At 40.2% G+C, this 26136-nt stretch overlaps 1 protein-coding gene and 1 non-coding gene across 2 annotated transcripts in view; both read right to left on the bottom strand.

Moving 5' to 3' along the window:
* The window catches only part of UST (uronyl 2-sulfotransferase), a 318507-nt gene that overhangs the window by 231541 nt on the left and 60830 nt on the right, over positions 1-26136 (bottom strand). The gene's annotated exons all lie outside the window — the stretch shown is intronic.
* Positions 11546-11618, bottom strand: TRNAG-ACC (transfer RNA glycine (anticodon ACC)). The gene has a single exon. It is a non-coding gene; the product is annotated as a tRNA-Gly (tRNA).

Below are 26136 nucleotides of genomic sequence, written 5' to 3'. Positions count from 1 at the left end.
ATTAAGATTAAGAGACTGAAATGAAAATTAAGGGGCTGAAATGACCGTCCCTGTCGTATTTGGATAAGACACTTCCTCTCTCTGAATCTGAAGTTTTAATTTGCAAATGAGAGAATTATATTATGTTAATTTCTAAATGTTGTATGTGTATGTGCTGTGAATCAGTCAGTGCTGACCATCTGTAACAAAAGGAGAAACCAAACGACAATGAATCAATTTTTTCCATAAAGTTACATTTAATAATTTTAAAAGAATATTCTTTAATCTAAGATAATTCCTCTCCTTCCCTTCCTCCCTCCCTTTCATTCTTTAATTCTTCTCTTTCTTTTTCTTTCTTCCTTTCTTTTAGAAGTGAAAACATCCTTTCTTTGGACTTCCCAGGTGGCTCAGTGGTAAAGAACCCACCCACCAGTGCAGGAGATACAGGTTCCATTCCTAGGTCAGGAAGATCCCCTGGAGTAGGAAATGGCAACTCACTCCAGTATTCTTGCCTGGGAAATCCCATGGACAGAGGAGCCTGGTAGGCTGAAGTCCAGGCTAAGTTGCGAAGAGTCAGTCACAACTTACTGACTAAACAGCAACAATCATTTCTCTTATACAAGAATAATGAAAATAGGTGGTAGATTATTTCAATTGTAATAGCATTTAATTTTATGTATCTATAACATAAAACTTATCCATTTTACTTGTGTGGTTTAATGGCATTAAGTACATTCATGGTGTTCTGTAACCATCTACCATCTATATCTAGAACTTTTTCACCATCCCAAACCTTCTGTTTTGATGAATCTGACTGCTCTAGGTACCTCAAATAAGTGATATCATATAGTGTTTGTCCTTTTGCGTTTGTGCTATTTCACTAACATAATATCTTCAAGGTCAGACTTTTTTTTTAATGTTCTTACTTGGAGTCCCTAAGTAACATTCTTACCAGGGCCTCATCCAAAAGACTGGGGACCACTGGACTAGAAAATCTTCAACTTCTCATCTTGCACAAATATTCCACAGTACTATGATCAATGGCAGTGGTCACATTTTCAGTGCATTGTACATCACAATGAATGCTCAATAAGCCTGAAATAATGTGCCAGGACCCTGTGGCTGCTGCTCAGTGGCCTCTACAGGGGGCAGAATTGGACTGAACTACGTTGGGTATATCACTTCCCTTATTAACTGTCGTCTTTCTTTCATGCTCCAAACTAGTTATGTTATAAATATAAAAATGAAGGGATGATGGAAAATACTACTTTTAAACATATACCTCATGTTGCCAACAAAACCTGGCCTATTTGCCACAAGCTGGGAGGAGATTGATGGTTTGGTCCAGCTTCCAACTAATTCTACAAGGCACCTCCCCATGTCTGACCCTCAACAGTTCAGCAAGTCACTTTATTAAGGGAAGTATTTTAAGGAGGTGCTGGTTCCTGCCTAAAATATTATACATATTTTAATAATTATTAAAATTATAGATTTCATAAATAATCAAGTTATAGATTTATAATTACAGATCTCAAGTCTTCTTGTTTTGCACTCACACTTCTTGAGTCACTACCCATACTCACCGAAAAGGTGCTTTAGAAACTTGCAGACCTGTATACAGTGGTTAATCACACATTTTCTAAGTGTACTACCCAGTGGTTTTTTAACGTTTTGGAGATGATAGGCAAGTCTTGGCCCATGCTACTAACTCTAGGATGTCCTTACACTTGAAGTCACAGGCTGAAAAGTGACTAAAAATAAAAATAACAGCTTCTAAAATAATGCTTCCAAAATAATATTCCTTAGGTCATACTAAAGCAAGTAGAGACATACATAATGATGAGTGTGGTAAAATCATTTCATTTTTGGAACTGAAGTTACCAATAACTATTAGAAAGAAGAGGAATACAGAGAAGAAGAAGAAAACGTCTTAAAATATATATTTTTGAATTTATAAAAAATCAGTGCCCTCAAATTTAAAATAATTGGGGGATAGGGTGAAAATAACTAGTGAAGACAGAGAGAACACAAGAGATCGTGAGGGAAAGGCCGGTGCAGAGCCCAGAAAAGAAATGATGGGCAGAAACAGGGCAGGTGGAGATGGAGAGAAAAGGAAAGATTCAAGATGAATCCTAGAAGTTAACTGAACAGAGTATATTTAGTAATATTTGCATTTTTCTTTCATATGTTCACTGCATGCACATTCAGTTGTGTTTGACTCTATGTGACCCCATGGACTATAGCCTGCCAGGCTCCTCTATCCATGGAATCCTCCAGGCAAGTATACAGGAGTAGGTTGCCATTTCCTCCTCCAGAGGATCTTCCCGATACAGGGACTGAGCCCACGTCTGCTGCATCTCTTGCATTGGCAGGCGGATTCTTTACCACTAGTGCCACCTGGGAAGCCCCGGCCTTTCACATAGTACACTGTTATTCCATGTGTCCAACCAGCTTCACTGTGATGCCAGGACATGGCTGACAATTTCCACATTCTCCAGATTGGGAACTGGAAATGGAGATGATCATTAGAGCAGTGCCCTGTTCTGATGGTTGGGTGGAAGGGGCAAAACCAGGCAACCTGCATTCATGGGTTAAAGGGAATTTGGGAGCAGAGGATACATATACATATAAAGGCCTATGGACCTAGGGACTGTAGCCCTCCAGGCTCCTCTGTCCATGAGATTCTCAAGGCAATAATACTGAAGTGAATTGCCAAGCACTCCTCCGGGGATTTTCCTAACCCGCGTCTCTTATGTCTCCTGTGGCGGGTTCTTTACCACTAGCGCCACCTGGGAAGCCCATATAAAAGCCTAAGTAAGCATCTATTTTCCCTACCACTCTTAAAAAATCCCAGAGTATAACTTGAAATATTCACTTTGTCCCTGGGTACCCTCCAATAGATCAGGGATATACGTCTTAAATGAATTTTCCACTTCTTATTTCAAGGAATTGGTGGCATCATGTTTACAGTAAATAGTGTAAATTTTCAGTAATTTCTACTTATTCCCTTGCAAATAAATAGCATCTGCTTTCTAATTTTTAAGGAAGAGGAAAATCTGGTTTTAGTTGGCCTATTCAAATGGAGTACTAATGAAAAATTAACCACAATGTCCTACTGGTTATGAAATGTCATTGTAACATTAAATTGTTTCTACTGTCGATCTGATTAGTTAGTTTAAGGAGTTTTTTAAGCCTTGAAAAGTGCTTAATAATGATTACTTAATGCATATTTTGGCTGTAAAGTTTATATATAATAATCATCATTATCACTACCATCATCATCTCATAGCAAATACTTGGATTTACCAACTAAGAACCAGGCATTTCTCCAAGTGCTTTATGTACATAAATTTGTTTAGCTTTCTCCTTCATTTTATAGATGAGCAAAATGAAGCAAAGTGATGGTAAAGTGACCTGTCCAAGGATACATATCTAGCAAGTGGCAGAGCCAAGGATTCCAACCCAGACAGACTGGCTCTAGAATCTGTGCTTTTATTTTTTTTATTTTTATTTGTTTATTTATTAATATAAATTTATTTATTTTAATTGGAGGCTAAAACATCTATTTCTGCTTTATTGACTATGCCAAAGCCTTTGACTGTGTGGATCACAATAAACTGTGGAAAATTCTGAAAGAGATGGGAATACCAGACCACCTGACCTGCCTCTTGAGAAACCTGTATGCAGGTCAGGAAGCAACAGTTAGAAGTGGACATGGAACAATAGACTGGTTCCAAATAGGAAAAGGAGTACGTCAAGGCTGTATATTGTCACCCTGCTTATTTAACTTATATGCAGAGTACATCATGAGAAACGCTGGGCTGGAAGAAGCACAAGCTGGAATCAAGATTGCCAGGAGAAATATCAATAACCTCAGATATGCAGATGACACCACCCTTATGGCAGAAAGTGAAGAAGAACTAAAGAGCCTCTTGATGAAGATGAAAGAGGAGAGTGAAAAAGTTGGCTTAAAGCTCAACGTTCAGAAACTAAGATCATGGCATTTGGTCCCATCACTTCATGGGGAAACAGAGGAAACAGTGTCAGACTTTATTTTTTTGGGCTCCAGAATCACTGCTGATGGTGACTGCAGCCATGAAATTAAAAGACGCTTACTCCTTGGAAGGAAGGTTATGGCCAACCTAGATAGCATATTTAAAAGCAGAGACATTACTTTGCCAACAAAAGTCCGTCTAGTCAAGGCTATGGTTTTTCCAGTGGTCGTGTATGGATGTGAGAATTGGACGGTGAAGAAAGCTGAGCGCCGAAGAATTGATGCTTTTGAACTGTGGTGTTGGAGAACACTCTTGAGAGTCCCTTGGACTGCAAGGAGATCCAATCAATCCATCCTAAAAGAGATCAATCCTGGGTGTTCATTGGAAGGTCTGATGTTGAAGCTGAAACTCCAATACTTTGGCCACCTCATGCGAAGGGTTGACTCATTGGAAAAGACCCTAATTCTGGGTAGGATTGGGGGCGGGAGGAGAAGGGGACGACAGAGGATGAGATGGTTGGATGGCATCACCGACTCGATGGACATGGGTTTGGGTAGACTCCGGGAGTTGGTGATGGACAGAGAGGCCTGTCGTGCTGCAATTCATGGGGTCGCAAAGAGTTGGACACGACTGAGCGACTGAACTGAACTCAATTACTTTACAATATTATATTGGTTTTGCCATACACTGACATGAATCTGCCACGGGTGTACATGTGTTCCCCATCCTGCACCCCCCTCTCACCTCCCTCCCTATCCCAGGTTCGATGCATGATATAGAATCTATGCTTTTAATATCACATTATCCTGCCCCTCCTAAGGAAATGATTTTTTTATTTTAAGGAGTATATGATCATTTAGATGTATTATCAAATATTATATTCCAATAACTCTGCAAAATTAATTTTTCTAACAATAATAAAATGGCATTATCAGCATATGATATTGCTCTTTCTGAGCTTTTTTTTAATATAATTCTTGACTTCAAATCTAGTAGCAAAATATGAATCAGACTTCTAAACAAACACAGTTTACTTTGTTTAAAAAAAAACATATAGACTAACAAAGTATTTGAGACCATCAACCTGTCACACCCAAGTTAAACAGATAATTTAACAGGAGTCAAAACCCTGTAGGGTTACCCCAAATCCAGAAAGTGAATAGCTCAAACTCATTTGTAAATGCGTGGAAAAAACTGACAACCTCTATGAAAAAAAAATTTTGTCTCTCAAAATAACAAATGAAAAATGGACTGTTATAGACTTTCCCACTCTCCTTAATCCAATCTTTTCAGAAAAGATTTTAAACACTTTAAAAAATATATGCTTGAGGGTAAAATTTTCCTATTGTATGTTTTAGAAAACCACAATATGTTCTTCTAAATATCACTGAAATATTACCATCTCAATGCGTAGAGAGCAAGCTCTTTAATTAACAATGACATTTGTTTTGACAAACTAGAATAATTTAAAAATTGAGAACATGGCAAGATGACTAGAATCATGATGAATAATCTTGAGATTATCTCATTTGAAGTATAGACATTTTTTTTTCCAATAGGAATCCAAGAATTACTCTCTCAGCATTGAAGAACAAACCCTACTGTAATTATTCTTATTCAGAATCTTGTTCCACTCTACATGTAGAATATAAGTTGGGTCTATTTTGATGATAATTGGAATGTCCAAAAGTCCATTTGCCAGTAAACCATTTGCCAGTTCTTGTTGTTGTTGTTCAGTTGCTCAGTCATGTCTAACTTTTTGTGACCCCATGGACTGCAGCACACCAGGCTTCCTGGTCCTTCATCAACTCCCAGAGCTTACTCAAACTCATGTCTATCGAGTCGGTGATGCCACCCAAAAAACTAGCCCTCTGTTGCCCCGTTCTCCTCCTGGCTTCAATCTTTTCCAGTATCAGGGTCTTCTCTAATGAGTCAGTTCTTGGCACTGTGTGGCCAAAGTATTGGAGCTTCAGTTTCAGCATCAGTATTTCTAGTGAATATTCAGGATTGATTTCCTTTAGGATTGACTCGTTTGATCCCCTTGCAGTCCAAGGGACTCTCAAGAGTCTTCTCCAACACCACAGTTCAAAAGCATCAATTCTTTGGCACTCAGCCTTCTTTATGGTTCAACTCTCACACCCATACATGACTACTGGAAAAACCGTAGCTTTGACTAGATGGACCTTTGCTGGCAAAGTAGTGTCTCTGCTTTTTAATCTGCTGTGTAGGTTTGTCATAGCTTTTCTTACAAGGAACAAGCATCTTTTAATTTCATGGCTGCAGTCACCATCTGCAGTGATTTTTGAGCCCAAGAAAATAAAATCTGTCACTGTTTCTATTATTTCCCCATTTCTGCCAAGAAGTGATGGTACCAGATGCCATGATCTTAGTTTTTTGAATGTTGAGTTTTAAGCCAGCTTTTTCACTCTCCTCTTTCACCTTCATCAAGAGACTCTTTTGATCAAGGCTCCTCATTTTCTGCCATAAGGGTGGTGTCATCTGCATATCTGAGGTTATTGATATTTCTCTCTGCAATCTTGATAATGGCTTGTGCATATGTCCTATAAATTGCTCACACTGTAGAAAAACCATGCTTATCTGCATTTAGCCATTATCAGCAATATCCTTATTTTCTGGTATTTTCTGGTAGGTGGACTAACACTCTCAATGCTATCCATGACCTAATCCCCAGAACCCATGAACATGTTACCTCACATGGCAAAAGGGACTTTGCAGGTGTGATTAAGTTGAAGACCTCGAGGTGGAGAGATTACAATGGATTCTCTAGGCAGTCCCTATGTAACCACAGAAGTAGAAAAGAAAGTCAAAGAAGGAGTTGTGGCTTCCATAGCAAGGTCAGAGAGATACAATATGAGAAGAACACAACCTGATGTTGATGGTTGGAAGCTGGAGGAAGGCAGATGCATGCAAAAGGCCACGAGTACAGGTGGTCCCTGGAAGCTGGAAAAAGCAAGGAAATAAGATTCTCCCCAGAGCTTTCAGAGAGGCATCCAAGATGGCTGACTCTGTAATTTTACCCCAGTGAGACCTTCACTGGGGCTTCCCTGGTGCCTCAGTGGTAAAGAACCTGCCTGCCAATGCAGGGGATATGGGTTTGATCCCTGGGTCGGGAAGATCCTCTGGAGAAGGAAATGGCAACCCACTCCAGTATTCTTGCCTGGGAAATTCCATGAACAGAGGAGCCTGGTGGGCTGCAGTCCACGGGCTCATGACTTGGTGACTGAGCATGAGCACAAGACCTTCACTGAACTTCTGGGCCCCAGAATTGCTAAGACCAGAAACTCGTGTTATTAAATTTATGATATAATTTGTTACACTGACATAGAAAATGAATACAGGTACATAAAGCTGAAAATTAAGTCCATGGCCAACAATTTCATACTGTTCAAAAAGAAGTGAAATCGTAGCAAATCCAATAAAAAAGCCTTTTTTAAAATGCTTTTTGCTATCCACAGTGAAGCAAACACTGCTACAATCTATGTAGGTAATTCATTTAAAAACTGGATTGATTCAAAACAAGTGCTCTAGGGCAGAACTCAACTTATCTCCCCACAGCCGGTACTCTTGTCTCTCATTCCCAGGTTCAGTGTTGATTTGGTCCATGAAAGATGTCTCTCAGGACATCCAAGCAATTCCCAGTGTCTCTTGGTGACACCTCTTAAGAGCTTTATTTGCCCTTGTCCCAATCTGATTCCTATAACATCCTTCCTACAACTCTGCTTCTCATAACTCAAATTAAGGAGATATTTTCCCTTTATGGTAATCTTGAGCCTGTGCTTCTCTGCTTTTTCTCTCTTCCCAGATGTTGGTTTACTCTATAGAACCCTCCTCTTTCCAAGGAGAAACAGGAAAAAGTTGGTTACTCTCTTCAGCATCTCTTAGATGGAGGACCCCTCTCTGGGGCATAAAGGTTGCCTGAGTCAGTTTCTGCTAAGTTCAGGGCAGTGTTATGCCAAAGCCTTGCCCTCTTGCGTATCAGTGAATTTGGATACTAGCAGGTCAGTGGAAAGATGGATGGTCCCATAATACATGACTGAAACCCATTTTGGGACAATTTAGGATGGCTTCTGAGCTCCAAGAGGTGCTTGAGGCTCAGGAAAGTGAAGAGAATAAATGATAAAGATTTTACCAGTCATGTCAAGGGTATAATCTTCTGCCTTAAGTGCCTGAATGGCTCAAGTCCTAGGTTAGAGAAAAACGTTTTGGATTTAATTTCAGCTGTGTTTGGGATAAGTAAGCACCCGCTGCTTAATTAACAATGTGTTCATCCAAAAGGGATGCACATTAGATATGTGGCCCCATGTCATGTGCCATGATTGAAGCCAAATAAGTGATTTCAAGACCGCCTGGCCAATAAGATTACTTCAGCCTCCAACTAGGATAGCAGGATATATATTAGCAGGGGACATATTAGTCAGACCAACCTGCCAACCTGCATCTCTCCCACTTTCCGTCTCCCAGCTGCCTGTTAAGTCTAGAAAGGGGGACATAGCACGTCACCCCACCCCCCATAGCATTCTGCAATGATTCAAGTAAGCCGGGCAATGTATTGACCAGATTCTGGTGCTAAGAAAATGCTATCAATCCCCATCAGGTTTGACCCAGAGATAGTGAAAATAAATGAGAAGAGTACCTTCTCGCAAAAAACCATCTCTCAGTGGTCCATGACCCCTTCAGAGTATCAGTGTTCTATGATGGTGATCATATGTTTTCAAACAGTACTCACCACACCCATCCAGCAGCAGTTTATCTCTGAAGTTCTCTATTAGTATTATATTGCACAATATACGTCTTCAAAGAAGGCTTGTGTTTTGTGTCAAGTAGAGTATGCTGGCCCTGAGTTGTCAAGCAGGAGGCCAAGAATAGCCTTGTACTATATCTGTGATTGCACAATCACCCAGTAGCTGTAAGCAGAGACCTTGGCCCAATTCATCTTCTTTCCAGAGCTAGAAAACAGCCAGATGTATCCAACACATTCTTGTGATTCAGCCCCCAAAACCTAACTTCTTTGGACCATCTGAGCACACTTCATTAACATGACTTGAACTTAGAGCTCTAGAAATACGATCTGAAGCTCATGAAGCTAAATGAGCTCAGATGCTCCCAACAGGCCAAAGATTTAAGCTGTAGTAGAAAACTACTCAGAACAATAAGTATATCTTTAGATTTTCCTGGTGTTATTGGTCCTTCATTCTCGTTTCCCCCTTGAATTTTAACTTCTTTCTGTTATCTCCTTGTATCAGTAAAACCATTTCTCAGACTTCTAAATCCTTTATTTAAACCTAATATGAATTCTTTTGGGGGATCATTTATAAGTGATAGGAAAACTGCTACAGACAAGTGGTGAAAGACTAGAAATCTATCCTGATGACTAAAAACATCATACATAAGCTAATCATCAGTTATTTGTCAGGTTTTTCTTCTTTCATCCATTTATTTTGTCTGATATAAGTATAGCTCCTCCTGCTTCCTTTTGGTTTCCAATTGTGTAGAATACCTTTTTCCATACCTTCACTTTGAACCTATGTGTGCCTTTGAAGCTGAAGGAATCTCTCATAGGCAGCGTATTGCTGGGTCTTATTTTTTTTATCATTCAGTCACTCTGTGCCATTTGATTGGATAATTTAATCTATTTACACTTAAAGTGATTATTGTTAAGTAGTTCTTACTATTGTCATCTTGTTAATCGTTTTCTGGCTGTCTTGTAGTTCCTTTGTTCCTCTTTGCTCGCTTCCTTTGTAAATTGATGATTGTGATCCGGAAAGGTTCTATTTTTGAGTCCCTTCTGTTTATCTTGTTTGTACTTTTGTTCTGTGGTTACTGAGGCTTACTTGAAATAGCTTATAGATATAACAGTCTATTTTAAGGTAATAACAAAACTCCCATTTCCTACAAAAATTCTACTCTTTTACTCCCCTCCCCACATTTTGTTTCTGATGCCACAATTTATATCTTTTTATATTGTGTATCCACTAACAAAGTATTTCAACTATAGGTATTTTTCATACTTTTGTCCTTTAACACTTATACTAGAATTAAGTGGTTAACACACCACCATATTACAGCATTAGAGTATTCTGAATCTGACTATATACTTATCTTTACCAGTGTGCTATATGTTTTCACGTTACTAGTTGTCATTCTTTCGTTTCAGTTTGGAGAATTCCTTTCAGCATTTCCTGTAAGGTGGGTTTCGTGATAATGAACTCCCTCAGCTCTTACTTCTTAGGGAAAACCATCATTTCTGGATAAAATGAAGGTCACCCTTGAACAACTTGGGGGCTAGGGGGTACTAATACTCACCATCAATAAGCCACGTACAACTTACAGCTGGCCCTCTGTATACATGGACCCTCTGTATCCACTGGCCCTCCGTATTCATGGTTTCACATCCTCAGATCCAACCAACTGTGATCATGGAGTACTGTAGTATTTACTATTGAAAACAAAGAAACAAACTGTGGGGACTTCCCTGGTGGCTCAGTGGTGAAGAATCTGGTGCCAATGCAGGAGACATGGAACTGGGCCCTGATCCGGGAAGATCCCACATGCCTCGGAGCAACAATGCCTGTGTGCCACAACTATTGAGCCTGTTTTCTAGGGCCCAGGAGCCGCAACTGCTGAAGCCTGCATGCCCTAGAGCTCGCGCTTTGCAACAAGAGGAGAACCGCAGTGAGAGGTCCATGCACCACAACTAGAGAGTAGTCCTCCCGCTTGCCACAACTAGAGAAAAGCCCATGCAGCAACAAAGACCCAGCACCGCTATAAATAAAGAAATAAAAACTGTGGGTAACTGGACCCATGCAGTTCAAATCTGTGCTGTTTCAAGGGTCAACTATATTCTTATTAGCAGTTCTTTCCTTTCAGCATTTTGAATGCATCATCTGGCTCTGGCCTGCAAGGTTTCTGCTAAGAAATCTAATTATAGCCTTTGTATGGGAAAATTTTGTTTTCTCTCACTGCTTTTAAATTTCTTTCTTTGATTTTAGGCAGTCTTATTGCAATGTGTCTTGGAGAAGATAGTTTTGGACTGAAAATTTTGGTGTGACCTATTAGCTTCCTGAACTTGGATGTCCGAATCTCTCCCCAGGTTTAGGACATGCTCAGTCATTATTTCTTTAAATAAGTTTTTAACCCTTTCTGCCCTCCTCTCCTCTATGACTCCAATCATGCATAGATTGTTTCTTTTCTCTTGTAGCCTCCCTTCTTCCTTTTCAATCTTTTTTTCTTTTTGCTCCTCTGACAGAATAGTTTCAAATGATTTGTCTTCAAGCTCACCGATTCATTCTATGTTTGGTCCAGTCTAATGCTGAAGCTCTCTACTGAGTTCTTCTCTCAGTCACTATATTTTTTCAGCTCCAAAAATTGTTTGGTTTTTATTAATTTTTTTAATCTTTTTGTTGAACTTCTTATTTTGTTCTTGTATTGTTTTCCTAATTTCATGGAACTGTTTATTATCTGTGTTATATTGTAGCTCTCTGAGCATCTTTATTTATTTTACATTTATCTATTTATTTATGGCTGTGCCATGTGGCTTGTGGGGATCTTAGTTCTCCAACCAGGGATTGAACCCTGGGCCACAGCAATGGTAGTGCAGAGTCCTAACCACTGGACCACCAGAGAACTCCTGTTCTCTGAGCATCTTTCGAATAATTATTTTGAATTATTTTGTCATGTAATTTCTATATGTTCATTTCTTTAGGTCAGCTACTGGAGGTTTGTTGTGTTTCTTGCATGGAGTCATGTTTCCCTCATTCTTCACGATCCCTGTAGCCTTATACAGATATATGAACAACTGAAGAAGTGGTCACCTTTTCCAGACTTTATGGACTGACTTTGGTAAGGAGAGACCTTCACCTGTGGGTGGAGATATGCCAGAGTACGCTGTGACCCTGAATATGGTGGTGCAGGGCATTGACTGTGGGGGAGCGTAGTGGCTCCAAGTCCAGGGGTACATGGTGGCTCATCACATCAGGCCACTAGTGGTCACAATGTCTATAATTGTGTGGTCATTGGTGTGCATTATGAGTGATCCACAGAGATTGCAAAGGTTATTGGGGTGTAACCAAAGCAGGGCCTCCATATGGTGCCCCCAAAAATGAAGGGAGCTGGTTGCTCACCCTTTCCCAGCAAAGCAAACTCCTTCTAGCTAGGGAGTTCACTCTTCAGACTAAGCAATGCCAGCTTAGGGGATGAAATGATGCAGGCAAAATGAACCCATTCTTCCTTCCCTTTTCTGTGGCTATTCTCAAGTGTTTTGTTCCACCGTGTTGCTCAAGTTTCTTAAGTGAGCCACAGAGCTCTCCCAGAGCTGACTTTATTTGTGGATAATCATCTCATTGTTGAACTTTGTGATGGGACAGAGCTGGGGTCTCTCCTACTCTGCCATCTTGGTTACAAGACTCCATTCTGAATCTAAAATTCTGTAAAAATACATCTCATCCTAGTCTACAGTACACAAGGTAGAACCTAGCAGAGAGCAGTGTTAACTTAAACTCTAAACACACAAGTTAATCTTTCTAATTAAGGAGACAATTTTTAAGAAACTCTTTATTTCCCACCCTTCCAAATTAAGTTGTACTGCTACCAATTTTAATATCACATTTCTTTGTCTGTGCTATCAACTAAATAATGAAAAGGAAACATGGGTAACAGGATAAGGCAGCACCAGTAGCTAATAAATTAAGGAAGAATATATAATCCTCCTCTAAATTATGTTTATCACAAAAGTACACAATTCCTCTTTGGCTTAAACCACAGGAGGGCAACTGTTCTCTGTGGGCAATTAAATTGCTATTGATTTCAAAAATACCTGATGTTAGCTGGAGATATTAAAGGTACTCTTAGAGCAAAAGACTGCAGATTAATTTATAGGTTACCATTTTTTCCCAAGGGTAAATTTTATACTGTCAGTGATAAACTTCCTTTTTTCAGTTTGCTATATCTAGGTATTTAAAAAAAAAAAAAAACTTTCTAAACCACGCTATGGTTTTTGTCACAAAATTTTACACAGTCCAGAAAAGCACTCAATTATGTAAGAAAAAGTCTCCAAAAATCAGCATTTCATGTCATATTTCACATTTTTCAACTAAAAGGATGGTTTCTGGCAAACATCTCTTCTAAAACTAAAGGAAATTAGCTATATCTCTTGTGATGTGAGACGATAAGAGGAAACTCACCATTCTCTCCACGTGTACACTCACATGCAGGTTCACTCCCCCATCCCCACATGCACAAATACAAATACCCATGAGTCTTATAAGAGCCACGAATACATTACATCAGCTCTTTTTAATGGTGAGCTTATTTAATTAGCTTATTAATGAAAACAAAATCTTATTTGCGCTTTCAAAAAAAAAAAAAAGTTTTCCACTAACCACAGTATAAAAAGTTTGCCTTAAAACTTAAAAGTTCCAGTAAGATTTTGACTTTCGATACAAACATAATGTTTTAGGCTTGTATACTTTTTCTCACCTCTGAGATTACAGATCCCCTCCCCAAGGAAGGAAAATCAGTTTTGCTCATATCATTTAATAGCAAATTACTTACATTCCCCCACAGAGGTGTTTCATGGGTCATCATGGTTACTTAGGCTCTGTGTATCAAAAACCTGACTTTAGACCGTCTATCAGGCTTGATTGTACAGACTGTGTGCATTATTATATTCTCTCTTTCTGTCTCTCAATCTCTTCCTCTCTTTCTCTATCACTTGTTTCATGGATCTTGCTACTTAAGGGCATTTTTTCTAATGTGGGGTCAAGGCCATTGGAGCTAGAAACAAAGAGGCAGCCCACAGGAGTCAGGTATGGTTGCTCACAGGACTTGAGCAAATATGGAATATACTGAAGATAATTGGGGTCAGTTTCTTCTCAGTCACAGGGAGGGAGGGTTATAAATATGGAAAATGCATTATTCTTCCTACTAGAATAAACCCAAGGTGTTACACTGGAATTGAAGTATCAACGTAAGCACAAGACTTTAATAAATAGGCAGATAGAGAAACAGGTACGGGATGTGAATGTGTGTGCATGTAGTCACACATTTTCTAGCTTTGTTCACTGACAGGGCCTACCTAGAAGCAATGACCTTCCATTAGCAAAGTACGTACCTAGCACCCAGATCAGGGTTTCTAAATACTATTCTCCACTAAAAAGAACCAGATATTGGAGAAATGGCTGATTCCAGGGCAGGCAAAGTATAAGGTAAGTCTGTAAAATCTTATTGGACCATAAAAAAGGAAGTGCTTAAAGAATGACTGGAATATGTCAAAGGTATAGGAGACAACTTGGTGGAGCCCCTGTTGGCCAAGTCTGGGAAATTTTGAACTTCAAAAAAAGAAACCCAAAAGGGTTATAATACGTTGCATCAAGTAAGACTTCATGAATCTATGTTTAAATAAATAAATAAGAAGGAAATTCTATCTTATAGTGGAGTGTCAAGCAATAAAGGTAGAAAAAATGAGAATGTAAAAAATTACCATTGGCAACAACCTGGTAATAACTCAATACATTCAGTAACAATTGATTCTGTTGAGAATCATCAATGGATATTAAAACAAACGCATAAGAAACTGATGAAAAACAGAATATTTACATAGTTTTCAATGTCTCCTCATAAAATATTCATTAAGTACTTATTAGTTAACAAATATATGACTTGTCTCTTAAATTTATATGTAGAAATCTGGCATATGCCATTTTTGTTGTTGTTTATTCACTAACTCATGTCTGACTCTTTGCAACCCAATGGACTGCAGCCTTCCAGGCTCCTCTGTCCATGGGATTTCCTAGGCAAGAATACTGGAGTGGGTTGTCATTTCTTTCTCCAGGGAATCTTCCTGACCTAGGGATCGAATCCTCATCTCCTGCATTGGCAGGTAGCTTCTTTACCACTGAGCCACCAGGGAAAACCCAAGTTACTACTAATACTATTATTGAATTGGTTGACTGGACCCACATCAGGGTCCTAGACTGGGCTGAGATTCCTTTTCTCAGCCAGAGAATTTTTTTCCAATCATATTCACACAGTCAATAACAAAACCAATGCTTAGATTGAAAGAGCACAAGCTGATTCAATGACCAGAGAATGAAGAACTGGAACCTAGTTTGCAAATCAACTTCTCAACCCACTTTGGGCAGAGACATCAAATACTTAGGAGAGTTGAGGGAAATGTGAGGAGACTGGAAAGCGTGGGAGGAATATTCATGAGTTATCTAAACCACCACCACCATCTGAGAACAGGAGTATGCTTCTTGGACTCAGGAGTGACGTAACACTCCTTTTTAGCCCTTGTCTGGGCTTTTCCAGTTGTTGTCATAGCAACTGTCAAGGTTAAGGCACCGGTGGGTGTGTCATTTAGCATGCTAATGAATTGCCATCAGTGTATAACTAGGTGCAAACTCTACTGGAAGTCAAATATTGTACCATCTTGGACACAGCTGGTTCTAACAAGTTCTTTCTTTTTTTTCTTTGTAGCTTCCACCTGAAACTTAGATAAGAGTAATGGGGCAGGAATATGATTCTGGGGCAATAGCTTGATAACAACAGAAATACAAAATAATGCTTTTTAACAACCACAACACACTGACTTTTAAAAACAACAGGCAAAATCCACAAGTCTAATTCTTGATGTCTATAAGAGCATAAAATACATTACTATCCATCTGGATATCCTTTGATCAGAAAATGTACAAAGCCTGGATAAGCTGTCAGTAGGTAAATATGAGAAAGGAATGTAAAAGATTCCAATATCTTTCTATCTCTAAGTCAACAGGTTTTCCAGTCCAATTCAAGTCACAGTCTTGATTACTTTTGCAAATGTAAGAAGTATGAGGTAACAGGGCTTAGTTTTCTGAGCCCAGGGTAACTACACAATGAACAATATGTCAAATCATATTTTGTTCTACTGAGTAATGGGAGAGAGTAAATCACGAAGCCAAAGTGGTATTTTCCAATATCCTTTAAATTTAAGCTGTATTTGCTTTGCATTTCATTACTATCTCGACTAACAGGATCAGTGATTTAATGCAGACTCTTTTTCAGGCTGAAAAGCAACCTAAATTGAAATCTATTACTTACTTTTGCAAATCTGCCCTCTCTTTCTTCACAGAACCCAACTGGACTTTGCCTCAACTGTAGCCTCCCTAAGGAAGTGAAAATTCAATGAAAGTATTAACCCTTCTTTTCTTGGGTCCAAACTCATTTTGTAATGAGTTTAATGATCCAAGTGATTTTACATTACGTAAGAGCTCAGATTTTGATCACCTCCCCCAAATAGAAAACCAAGATTGGACATAAAGTACTATACAGGTCTGAATACCTAACAGTTAGACACTAATGCTGAAGCTGAAGCTGCAGTTCTGTGGCCATCTAATGCAAAGAGCTGACTCATTGGAAAAAGACCTCGATGCTGGGAAAGGTTGAAGGCAGGAGGAGAAGAAGATGACAGAGGACGAGATGGGTGGATGACATCACCAACTCGATGGACGTGAGTTTGAGCAAGCTCCAGGAGTTGGTGATGGACAGGGAAGCCTGGTGTGCTGCAGTCCATGGGGTTGCAAATAGTTGGACACGACTGAGCGACTGGACTGAACTGAACTAAGGCACTAGAAGACAAGAAAGGAGTAACGAATCCACTTCTTTCCTTTCTCATTTCTCTCTGTCCTTTGAGATTATCTCCTGTGTATGAAATGCAAGCACAAATACACACATATGAATGTTCACAAATATTTAATTTGAGTGGACGCAAATGATATTAACTTAGCATCCTAACCACACTCAATGAACAACATAACCCTGTCCTCAAATAATATAATATTCCTTAGAGTAGTTCACATTTTTCTTAATATTTGGCAAATACTCTTTGAACTTGGCTACCAGCCTAAAACGTCCTTACAATCACAGAATTTGCCCTGGGGTTAAAAGCCAGCCACCCACGTTTGAAACATTTATGTCTGAACCTGCAATTTGTTGGCCACCCACACACGCTCATTAAAACGTTGGAACAAAATCTGCTTTGCCAGCTTAATTATCAAAGCCAAGAAATCCATTTCCCACTAACTGAATTAATGACAGCGTTCTCTGTCAATGGAAAAATGAAGACCTCTGTGCTACCTCCTTCTCTAGGTTAGGTGAGGCACCTGTCTACTTCCAGTGAAAAGTGAGTTTAGAACACAGCTTCATGTAAATACACACCCAGCAGAGGGCCAGGAATGTCCCTCACCCCAAGCCACGCTTTGGTAGATGAAATAAGTCATTTATGATGAAATAAGTCATTTATTTCAGAGGCCTGAGGCATATCTTCTCCTTTAGGTTCTTCGTCACTTTCATCTTCTATTTTGATTTTACTCCATTCTGAGTCTTTTTGATTTTCCTGACTAATGGAAACAGACTCCTGGCATACTCACTAAGTATCATGGTCTGCTGGTGAAGGTCTTATTTGTTTTTAGGGAAATGTATGTAATATATCAGGTACAGATTCTTCCTTTAACATGGTGGTTGGCAAACTTTTCTGTAAGGGGCCAGATAGCAAATATCTTAGGTTTTGCAAGCTGTTTGGTCTCTGTCACAACCACTCATCTCTGACCCTGTAGTTCAAAAGCAGTCACAGGCAATACGTAAACAAATGGGCATGGCAGTGTGCCAATAAGACTATATTTACACAAATAGGAAGGTTAGATTTGGTCCATGTGCTGTAGGTTGCCAATCCCAGCTTTACTATTTCACGGCTTTATTTTAGTAAAACTCAGCGTTTATAAAGAAAAACCACAACAAGAAAACAACAGAAACATAGGAACAGGATTTCTAAAAGAATAGTCCATACACCACTTGCACCCAAATTCCCTAGCATATTTGAAGAACATTCATATTCCTGGGCTCCGATCCCAATTTACTGAATCAGAATCCCCAGGAGTCAGCCCAGGAACCTACATACTTATAAGCTTCCTGGTTAACTCTTAGAGCACCAGATGTAAGATCTTAAAGTTCTTACTTCAAAGTAAGATAGCCTAAAAAATTCTGCTTCTACTGGGGGGCGATGGTTTGAGAATAATAGAGAAAACTCTATTAGCCAAACCTTAAACCCAAAAGAGATTCACTCTCATCTCAAGGACCATTTATTACCCCACAGATGGGTAATATTTTGTGGTTTGTTTACAAAAAAAAATAAAATACAACAAAAACAAAAGAAATATTCCATTATCCCATGCTCTCTTTCTCCTATATAAAGGCCATTTAATGTCATATGTTTTCTTATATGTAAATAATTTGATGTAAATCTTAACTGCTTAATATTTTACAACCCATTTTTCATACATCCCTGTTTATGTTCTTGATAGCATTGTTCTTTTGTTTTGGTTTGGTTTTGGTATCTCAAGAAAACTTTAACTTCAACTGGAATTGGCTATATGATATGCACAGACAGTTGCATAGAACTCTGTTTACTCCCTTTAGACATTCGAGTTTGTACAAAAGCCCCTAGCAGGGGTCACAAAGGATATTTCCTTTTTACCCTATTTCTTCCTTCAGTAACACATGCTCAGTTTGGAATTTAATTATCTTCTTCTTCCAGACTGAGAAACTTCTCTCACGCGAGCACAGGGGTCCCCTTGCTTGTCTGTCTCTCACTCACATTTCACCTGAAATGTTATGCTGGTATCAGGTGCTATTCATCCTTCCCACACGGTGACCACATAGCCAGGATTCACTGTTTGGTACCAATAGGGGACTGTGGAAAGTGACAAGTCACTGGCTTACTTTTCTCGGCATCTTCTAATAATTTTAACTCAAGTGTGTGACTCCGGGTGAAAACAACACAACATGCAATTTCGATCCCTCCATTTACAGCCAGCTTAGCCTATCCCAAGGCACCCAACAGTGCCCTGCACGACAGAATCATGGCGCCTAGTAGGTCATAGTCAAGCCCTCTCAAGAGGTTATAGTCAGGTCACCTTAAAGAGTCTACCCCGTGGTGGGAGGCCCATCAGGTCCACCACTCATGAGCAGTGAAGTGTCAGACAGGGAGAGAGAGAAAGGAGCAAAGGTCCAACACTATTTTCTTTCAATATTTTTTTTCATCTTATTTACCAGGTAAGATTCAAAAGGCACAAAAGGCTATACAATGAATGTACCCCTCCCACTTCTATTTTCTAGCTACTCAGTTTTCTCCCGAGAGGCAACCAGTATTTCAACCAATATTGCCTGGAGGCAACCAATATTTCTTTATAGCCTTCTAGAGAACGTTATACTTCTCAAGCAAACACGTATACACTCATCCTTTCCTTTTCTTTCTACTTCCCCGGTGGCTCAGAGAGTAAAGCGTCTGCCTGCAATGCGGGAGACCCAGGTTTGATCCCTGGGTTGGGAAGATCCCCTGGAGAAGGAAATGGCAACCCACTCCAGTACTCTTGCCTGGAAAATCCCATGGACGGAGGAGTAGGCTACAGTCCATGGGGTCACAAAGAGTCAGACAAGACTGAGTGATTTCACTTTCACTTTCCTTTTCTTTAAATACCATAAATACATCATTTATATGCTCTGTATTGCACCTTGCTAGGGCTTCCCTAGTGGCTCAGTTGGTAAAAAAATACGCCTGCAATGCAGGAGACCTGGATTTGATCCCCAGGTCAAGAAGATCCCCTGGAGAAGGTATTGGCACCCCACTCCAGTACTCTTGCCTGGAGAATTCCATGGACAGAGGAGCGGGACAGGCTGCAATCCACAGAATCTCAAAGAGCTGGACACGACTGTGTGACTAAATTTCACTTTTCATTTATACTTTATGAGTCTGTTTATCCCATATGGGTACACCTTGTTTATAGTTGTATAGTAGTCCACTCTGCCAATCTACCATAACTTACAGAATAAGTGCTTCTCATGGAAGGTTATGTTGTTTTCAATCTTTTTTTTACTATAAACTATTTACGTGTATTTTATCATTCACACACACAGGCACATTCTGATACATAAAGCCATCCTTATTTGGGTAACTTGGTTTAGTTAAGTCTTTGCATACGCAGGCAGTCTCCAACCCATAAAAGCAGCAATAGCATGGGCTCACCTTGACCTCTCCACTCTGGGGAAGCCCCTAACACCCTTGAACAGATATGCCAGAATGCCCTGCCATTCAGATACTGGTGTGCTATGTATCCTGGAAGGTTTCCTTGTGAGAAAAGAAGAGTGAAGAAATCTAGTAGAGATCCTGGAAATCTGCAAATGATCATCTCGTTTTCCTGACATCTACAAACAACTACAGCTAACTGCATCAGGGCCCAATGCAGCCAGAAGCTGACCAGATCAGCTGCAGTGTTAAGGGCTTGCAGAACTATAACTCTGGTGTCACAGATGGAGTTCAGGCACCAGGTGTCATAAATCTATCAGAGTTTCTTGGTCAAAGGCCCTCCTGGCATGATTTTTAAAAATTCTGTTAAATGCTCAGAGTTTCTCTTTATCCCTTCATGCAGCTGCAAACTCTGCTCACTCGCAAGCCCCTACAAGAAGGCAAACTGGAGTGTTTCCTTTGAAACCTTTTAAATCAAACACCTTCTATAGGTACTTTGGCAGCTCTTCTAAGTCTTTAAAAGCAGAAGAGGGCAGAGAGAGGACCACCCACAGACAGCTTGGTTTATTCGCACAGCATAATCCTCACGGCAAACTTTAAAAGGTACCCCTTCCTCACCTATGTCTCTTACAGGTGCTCTGCCTGGCCCCTCGGTGGCCTGGACTTCATTATAAATGCAAACCTTGTCATTAGTATAAACGACCAGAGTCCTGTCCTTATTACCCCATCATTTAACATGGTCGTGGCAATTTATTGAGAGCCCACAACATGGAAGGTGCTGTAAAATTTATTAAATTTTGAAATGATTGAAAGTGCATCATGTAAATGAATCCAGATGTATTTCTGCAAAAGCTGGAAAGATTTTTACAGACATGAAAATGAATCAGTTATATTTTATCTCCTATAAATGGTACAGGGAGGGGTGTGAACTCACAAAACGTAGGAGTATTCATTTATAACATATTAAATTAGTTCACAGATTGTAATAAAAGCTTTAAAACTCACCTGACATAGAACAGCCCTTTCAGTACCCTGGTCTGGAGCACATTTCCTTCGTGCTGCCTCAAAACTGGTCAAGAGACCAGGAGGGTAACGTAGCTTAAATGGTGAAGAACATGTTCTGTTTTGTAATGGTCACATTTCTTGCCAATTAAGATTTCTTCCATTAAAGGAAATATTAATGGCAGTGGCTTATATTAGGTTGGGGGCAGTGTGGCCTAGTTTATGGAAAGTGAAAGAAAGTTAGTCGCTCAGTTGTGTCCAGCTCTTTACAATCCCTTGGACTGTAGCCCACCAGGCTCCTCTGTCCATGGGATTCTGCAGGCAAGAATACTGAAGTGGGTTGCCAGGCCCTTCTCCAGGGATCTTCCCAACCCAAGGATCAAACCCAGGGCTCCTGCATTGTAAGCAGATTCTTTACCGTCTAAGCCATAGGGCTACAGACTAGTTTATGGAAACCAGGAATTTAAAAAAAAAATTTTATAAAGGTTCTGGGGACCCAGTAATTCCCTGTTTCTCTTTTGTTTCTCTTTTTCTCAAACCAAAACTGACTGAGGGCACCAGCAGCATTTTACATGCTTTGTAAAACGCTCTGAAGTATTTTGTGTAGACATTTAAAATATAAGAATCATTGCAATGTAATTAAATATAAGACTATCTTATGGCACAAAAATATTTGTAAAAATAGTTAACAACTTTTTTAAGTGATGCCACTGAATTGTTAATCCCTATGATCTGGTATTGGACTGCAAAGAGCTCAAACCGGTCAACCCTAAAGGAAATAAACCCTGAATATTCACTGGAAGGTCTGTTGCTGAAGTTGAAGTTCCAAAATTTTGGCCACCTGATGTGAAGAGCCAACTCATTGGAAAAGACCCTGGTCCTGGGAAAGATTGAAGGCAAAAGGAGAAGGGGTCAGCAGAGGATGAGACGGCTAGATAGCATCACTGACTCAATGGCCATGAGTTTGAGCAAACTCCAGGAGAGTGGAGGACAGAGGAGTCTGGCTGGCTGCAGTCAGTGGGGTCACAGAGAGTTGGACATGACACAGAGACTGAACAACAACATGATCTCATAATTCAACACCAGACAAGTAAATGTCCCCTTTCCAACCATCAATAAACAGCAACTTGAGCAAGATGCTTATAACAGTGTGTAGTAAACAGGCTCCAAGATGACCCCATCAATGGTCCCCATCACCTGACATTCACACCTATGTGCAGTCCCCTCCCACACACAACCAAGATTGGTCTTGTGATCAACAGAGTATGATGGAAGTGAAGGTATATAATATTCAAGATTAGGTTATAAAAGAAAAAAACCTCATCTTCCATTTGGTCAGAATCCCTCCTTCCCTTTCTCTCCCCTTCTCCCTCTCATCACTCACTTGGGGAATTGGCTGCTGTGTCCACGGCAAACCTAAGAGAGAGCCAAGTGGCCAGAAGTGGAAGCCTCCTGACAGCTGCCACATGAGTGAAGGGGGAAGCAGGATCTCAGCCCCAGCGAAGTTCTCAGGTGAGACTGCAACCCCAAGCAACAGATTGACTGCAGCCTCATCAGAGATTTCATGAGGGGCCAAGCCACTCCTGGGTTCTTGACCCACAGAAACTGCAGGAGATAATAACTGGTTGTTGTTTCTAGCTGCTGAGTTTGGGGGGGTGGGGGGTAATTTGTTACATTGCAATAGATGTCCAAATGTAGGGTGCCATCAGTTTAGTGTAACTGTAAATGAGCTACCTAAACTGGGAAACTGCTAAGCCAATTATGATAGTATTAGCTTAATGAAATTCCTAGACAATTAAAATAAAAATTACAAGCATTTTTTTGTCTGTGAAATAAAACTATGTAGAAAGTACATATGTATGCATTTTCTCAAAGATTATTGAGGATTCAGAATGAAATAATTGACTCAGTTCAGTTCAGTTCAGTCGCTCAGTCGTGTCCAACTCTTTGCGACTCCATGGACTGTAGCACATCAGGCCTCCCTGTCCATCACCAACTCCCGGAGTTTACTCAAACTCATGCTCATTGAGTCAGTGATGCCATCCAACCATCTCATCCTCTGTCGTCCCCTTCTCCTCCTGCACTAAATCTTCCCCAGCATCAGGGTCTTTTCAAATGAGTCAGTTCTTCGCATCAGGTGGCCAAAGTATTGGTGTTTCAGCTTCAACATCAGTCCTTCCAATGAATATTCAGGACTGATCTCCTTTAGGATGGACTGGTTGGATCTCCTTGTAGTCCAAGGGACTCTCAAGAGTGTTCTGCAACACGATAGTTCAAAAGCATCAATTCTTCCATGCTCAGCCTTCTTCATAGCCCAACTCTCACATCCATACATGACTACTGGAAAAACCATAGCCTTGACTAGATGGACCTTTGTAGGCAAAGTAATGTCTCTGCTTTTTAATATGCTGTCTAGGTTCATAGTCCAACTCTCACATCCCCACATGACTACTGAAAAAACCATAGCCTTGACTAGATGGACCTTTGTTGGCCAAGTAATATCTCTGCTTTTTAATATGCTGTCTAGGTTGGTGATAACTTTTCTTCCAAGGAGCAAATGTCTCCTAACTTCATGGCTGCAGTCACCATCCGCAGTGATCCTGGATAATAAATGACTACCCTTAATCATTTCTTGGGTTACTTTATAATATACAGAACTACATGAAATAAGAAATCAGAATATAGAAATGATGACTGCACTATTTAATAGGAATGGTGAGTACTAAAGGTATAAAGGTCATAGTGCCATGATTTAACATCACAGAATGAAGGAAATGATTTATCTCCATGAATAACTGTGATAGATTTGTGGAGATTTTTAAACATGTCTGTAAATTCCCCAATACTTTTTCCATCAAGAGGGGGGGTCTATTTCATCTCCCCTTGAAAATGGGCTGATATCAGTGGCTTGTTGTTATTAACAGAAGGTGCTGAAAGTGAAAACATGTGGCTCCCCAGGCTATATCAGACAAGGCCATTCAGCTTCCAACTTGTTCACTTGGAAGACCACTCTAAGGGAAGCCACTGTCACCTGAGAACTCTGACTACTTTCCTGTTGGAAAAGCCACGCATAAGCATCAACCGCTCGCCATGTGAGGGAGCCATCCAGGATGCGTCTCTTTAGATGACTTCAGAGCCGGCCGTAGTGACCCCCAAAAGACAGCTCCCAAGCTAAGCCCTTCCCGAATGCCTGAACCACAGAATCGTGAGCAGGATCATATAATGTTTTATATCATGAAGTTTTAGAAAATGTGCAGCAGCAGTAGTGACCAGGACAAATTGTCAGTTTGGTGCCAATTCTCACCAATCCCCTGATGCATACTCTTTTCTATGTGACACAAAGAAGTGGAGTCTCTTTCCCCAGCTTTGAACCTGGGCTTTTGGCTTGCTTTGGCCAACAGAATACAGCAGAAGTAACAGTGTTCCGATTTCAAGCTTAAGCCTCAAATGGCCTTCTGCCCTTCTACATTTGCAACCCTGCTACTGCTAAAATATGCAACCCTGCTACTGCTAAAAGAACAACTGGAAGATGAAAGTCCTTGTAGAAGTGAACCCAGTGGTCCCAGGTGCTCCCAGACCAACCAGCTTCCAGCTGACCCACCACCTGACCACAAACACAAATGAGTCTTTTAACACAAGACCAGAAAAACTGCACAGCTGATCAATAGCACTCATAATGTATCTTTTTATATGTCAGTGAGCTTTTTGTAGTTGTTCCTTTCACAGCATTATTGTGGCAATAGATAACTGATACAACAATTGTATCAATGCAATGTCTTTGATAAACTAGTACCCTTTACACAACTTGAAAAAGCTCAGCAATGCTTATACTGTTGCTTTTTTAGTTGCTAAGTTGTATCCAATGCTTTTGAGACCCCCATGGACTGCAAGGCTCCTGTCCATGGGATTTTCCTGGCAAGAATACTGGAGCGGGGTGCCATTTTCTCTACCAGGGGATCTTCCTGACACAGGGATTAAACCTGAGCCTCCTGCATTGGCAGGCAACTTCTTTACCACTGAGCCACCTGGGAAGTCTAATGCTGTATTATATATATCAAAATTTGTTTCATGACTTCGGTTCAGTTCAGTTCAGTCACTCAGTCGTGTCTGAATCTTTGTGACCCCATGGACTGCAGCACGCCAGGCTTCCCTGTCCATCACCAACTCCCAGAGCTTACTCAAACTCATATCCATTGAGTCGGTGATGCCATCCAACCATCTCATCCTCTGTCGTCCCCTTCTCCTCCTGCCTTCAATCTTTCCTACCATCACGGTCTTTTCAACTGAGTCAGTTCTTTGCATCAGGTGGCCAAAGTATCGGAATTTCAGCTTCAGCATCAGTCCTTCCAATGAATATTCAGGACTGATTTCCTTTAGGATGAACTGGTTGGATCGCCTTGCAGTTCAAGGGACTCTCAAGAGTCTTCTCCAACACCACACTTCAAAAGCATCAATTCTTCAGCACTCAGCTTTCTTTATAGTCCAACTCTCACATCCATACACGACTACTGGAAAAGCCATAGACTAGATGGACCTTTGCTGGCAAAATAATGCCTCTGCTTTTTAATATGCTGTCTAAGTTGGTCATAACTTTTCTTCCAAGGAGCAAGCATCTTTTTATTTCATGGCTGCAGTCAACATCTGCAGTGATTTTGGAGCCCCCAAAAATGAAGTCTGTCACCATTTCCATTGTTTCTCTATCTATTTGCCATGAAGTGATGGGACCAGATGCCATGATCTTAGTTTTCTGAATGTTGAGTTTTAAGCCAACTTTTTCACTCTCCTCTTTCATCAAGAGGCTCTTTAGTTCTTCTTCACTTTCTGCCATAAGGGTGGTGTCATCTGCATATCTGAGGTTATTGATATTTCTCCAGAAAATCTTGATTCCAGCTTGTGCTTCATCCAGTCCAACATTTCTGCATATAAGTTAAATAAGTTAAATAAGCAGGTGACAATATACAGCCTTGACGTACTCCTTTTCCTATTTGGAACCAGTCTGTTGTTCCATGTCCAGTTCGAACTGTTGCTTCTTGACCTGCATATAGATTTCTCAGGAGGCAGGTAAGGTGGTCTAGTATTCCC

Source organism: Giraffa tippelskirchi, chromosome 9 (assembly GCF_054371585.1).
Source record: "Giraffa tippelskirchi isolate mGirTip1 chromosome 9, T2T-mGirTip1v1.2.pri, whole genome shotgun sequence".
In the NCBI taxonomy this organism is placed as follows: Eukaryota; Metazoa; Chordata; class Mammalia; order Artiodactyla; family Giraffidae; genus Giraffa; species Giraffa tippelskirchi.
The sequence above is the reverse complement of the archived record's forward strand: the minus strand, read 5'-3'. Positions and strand labels throughout refer to the sequence as shown.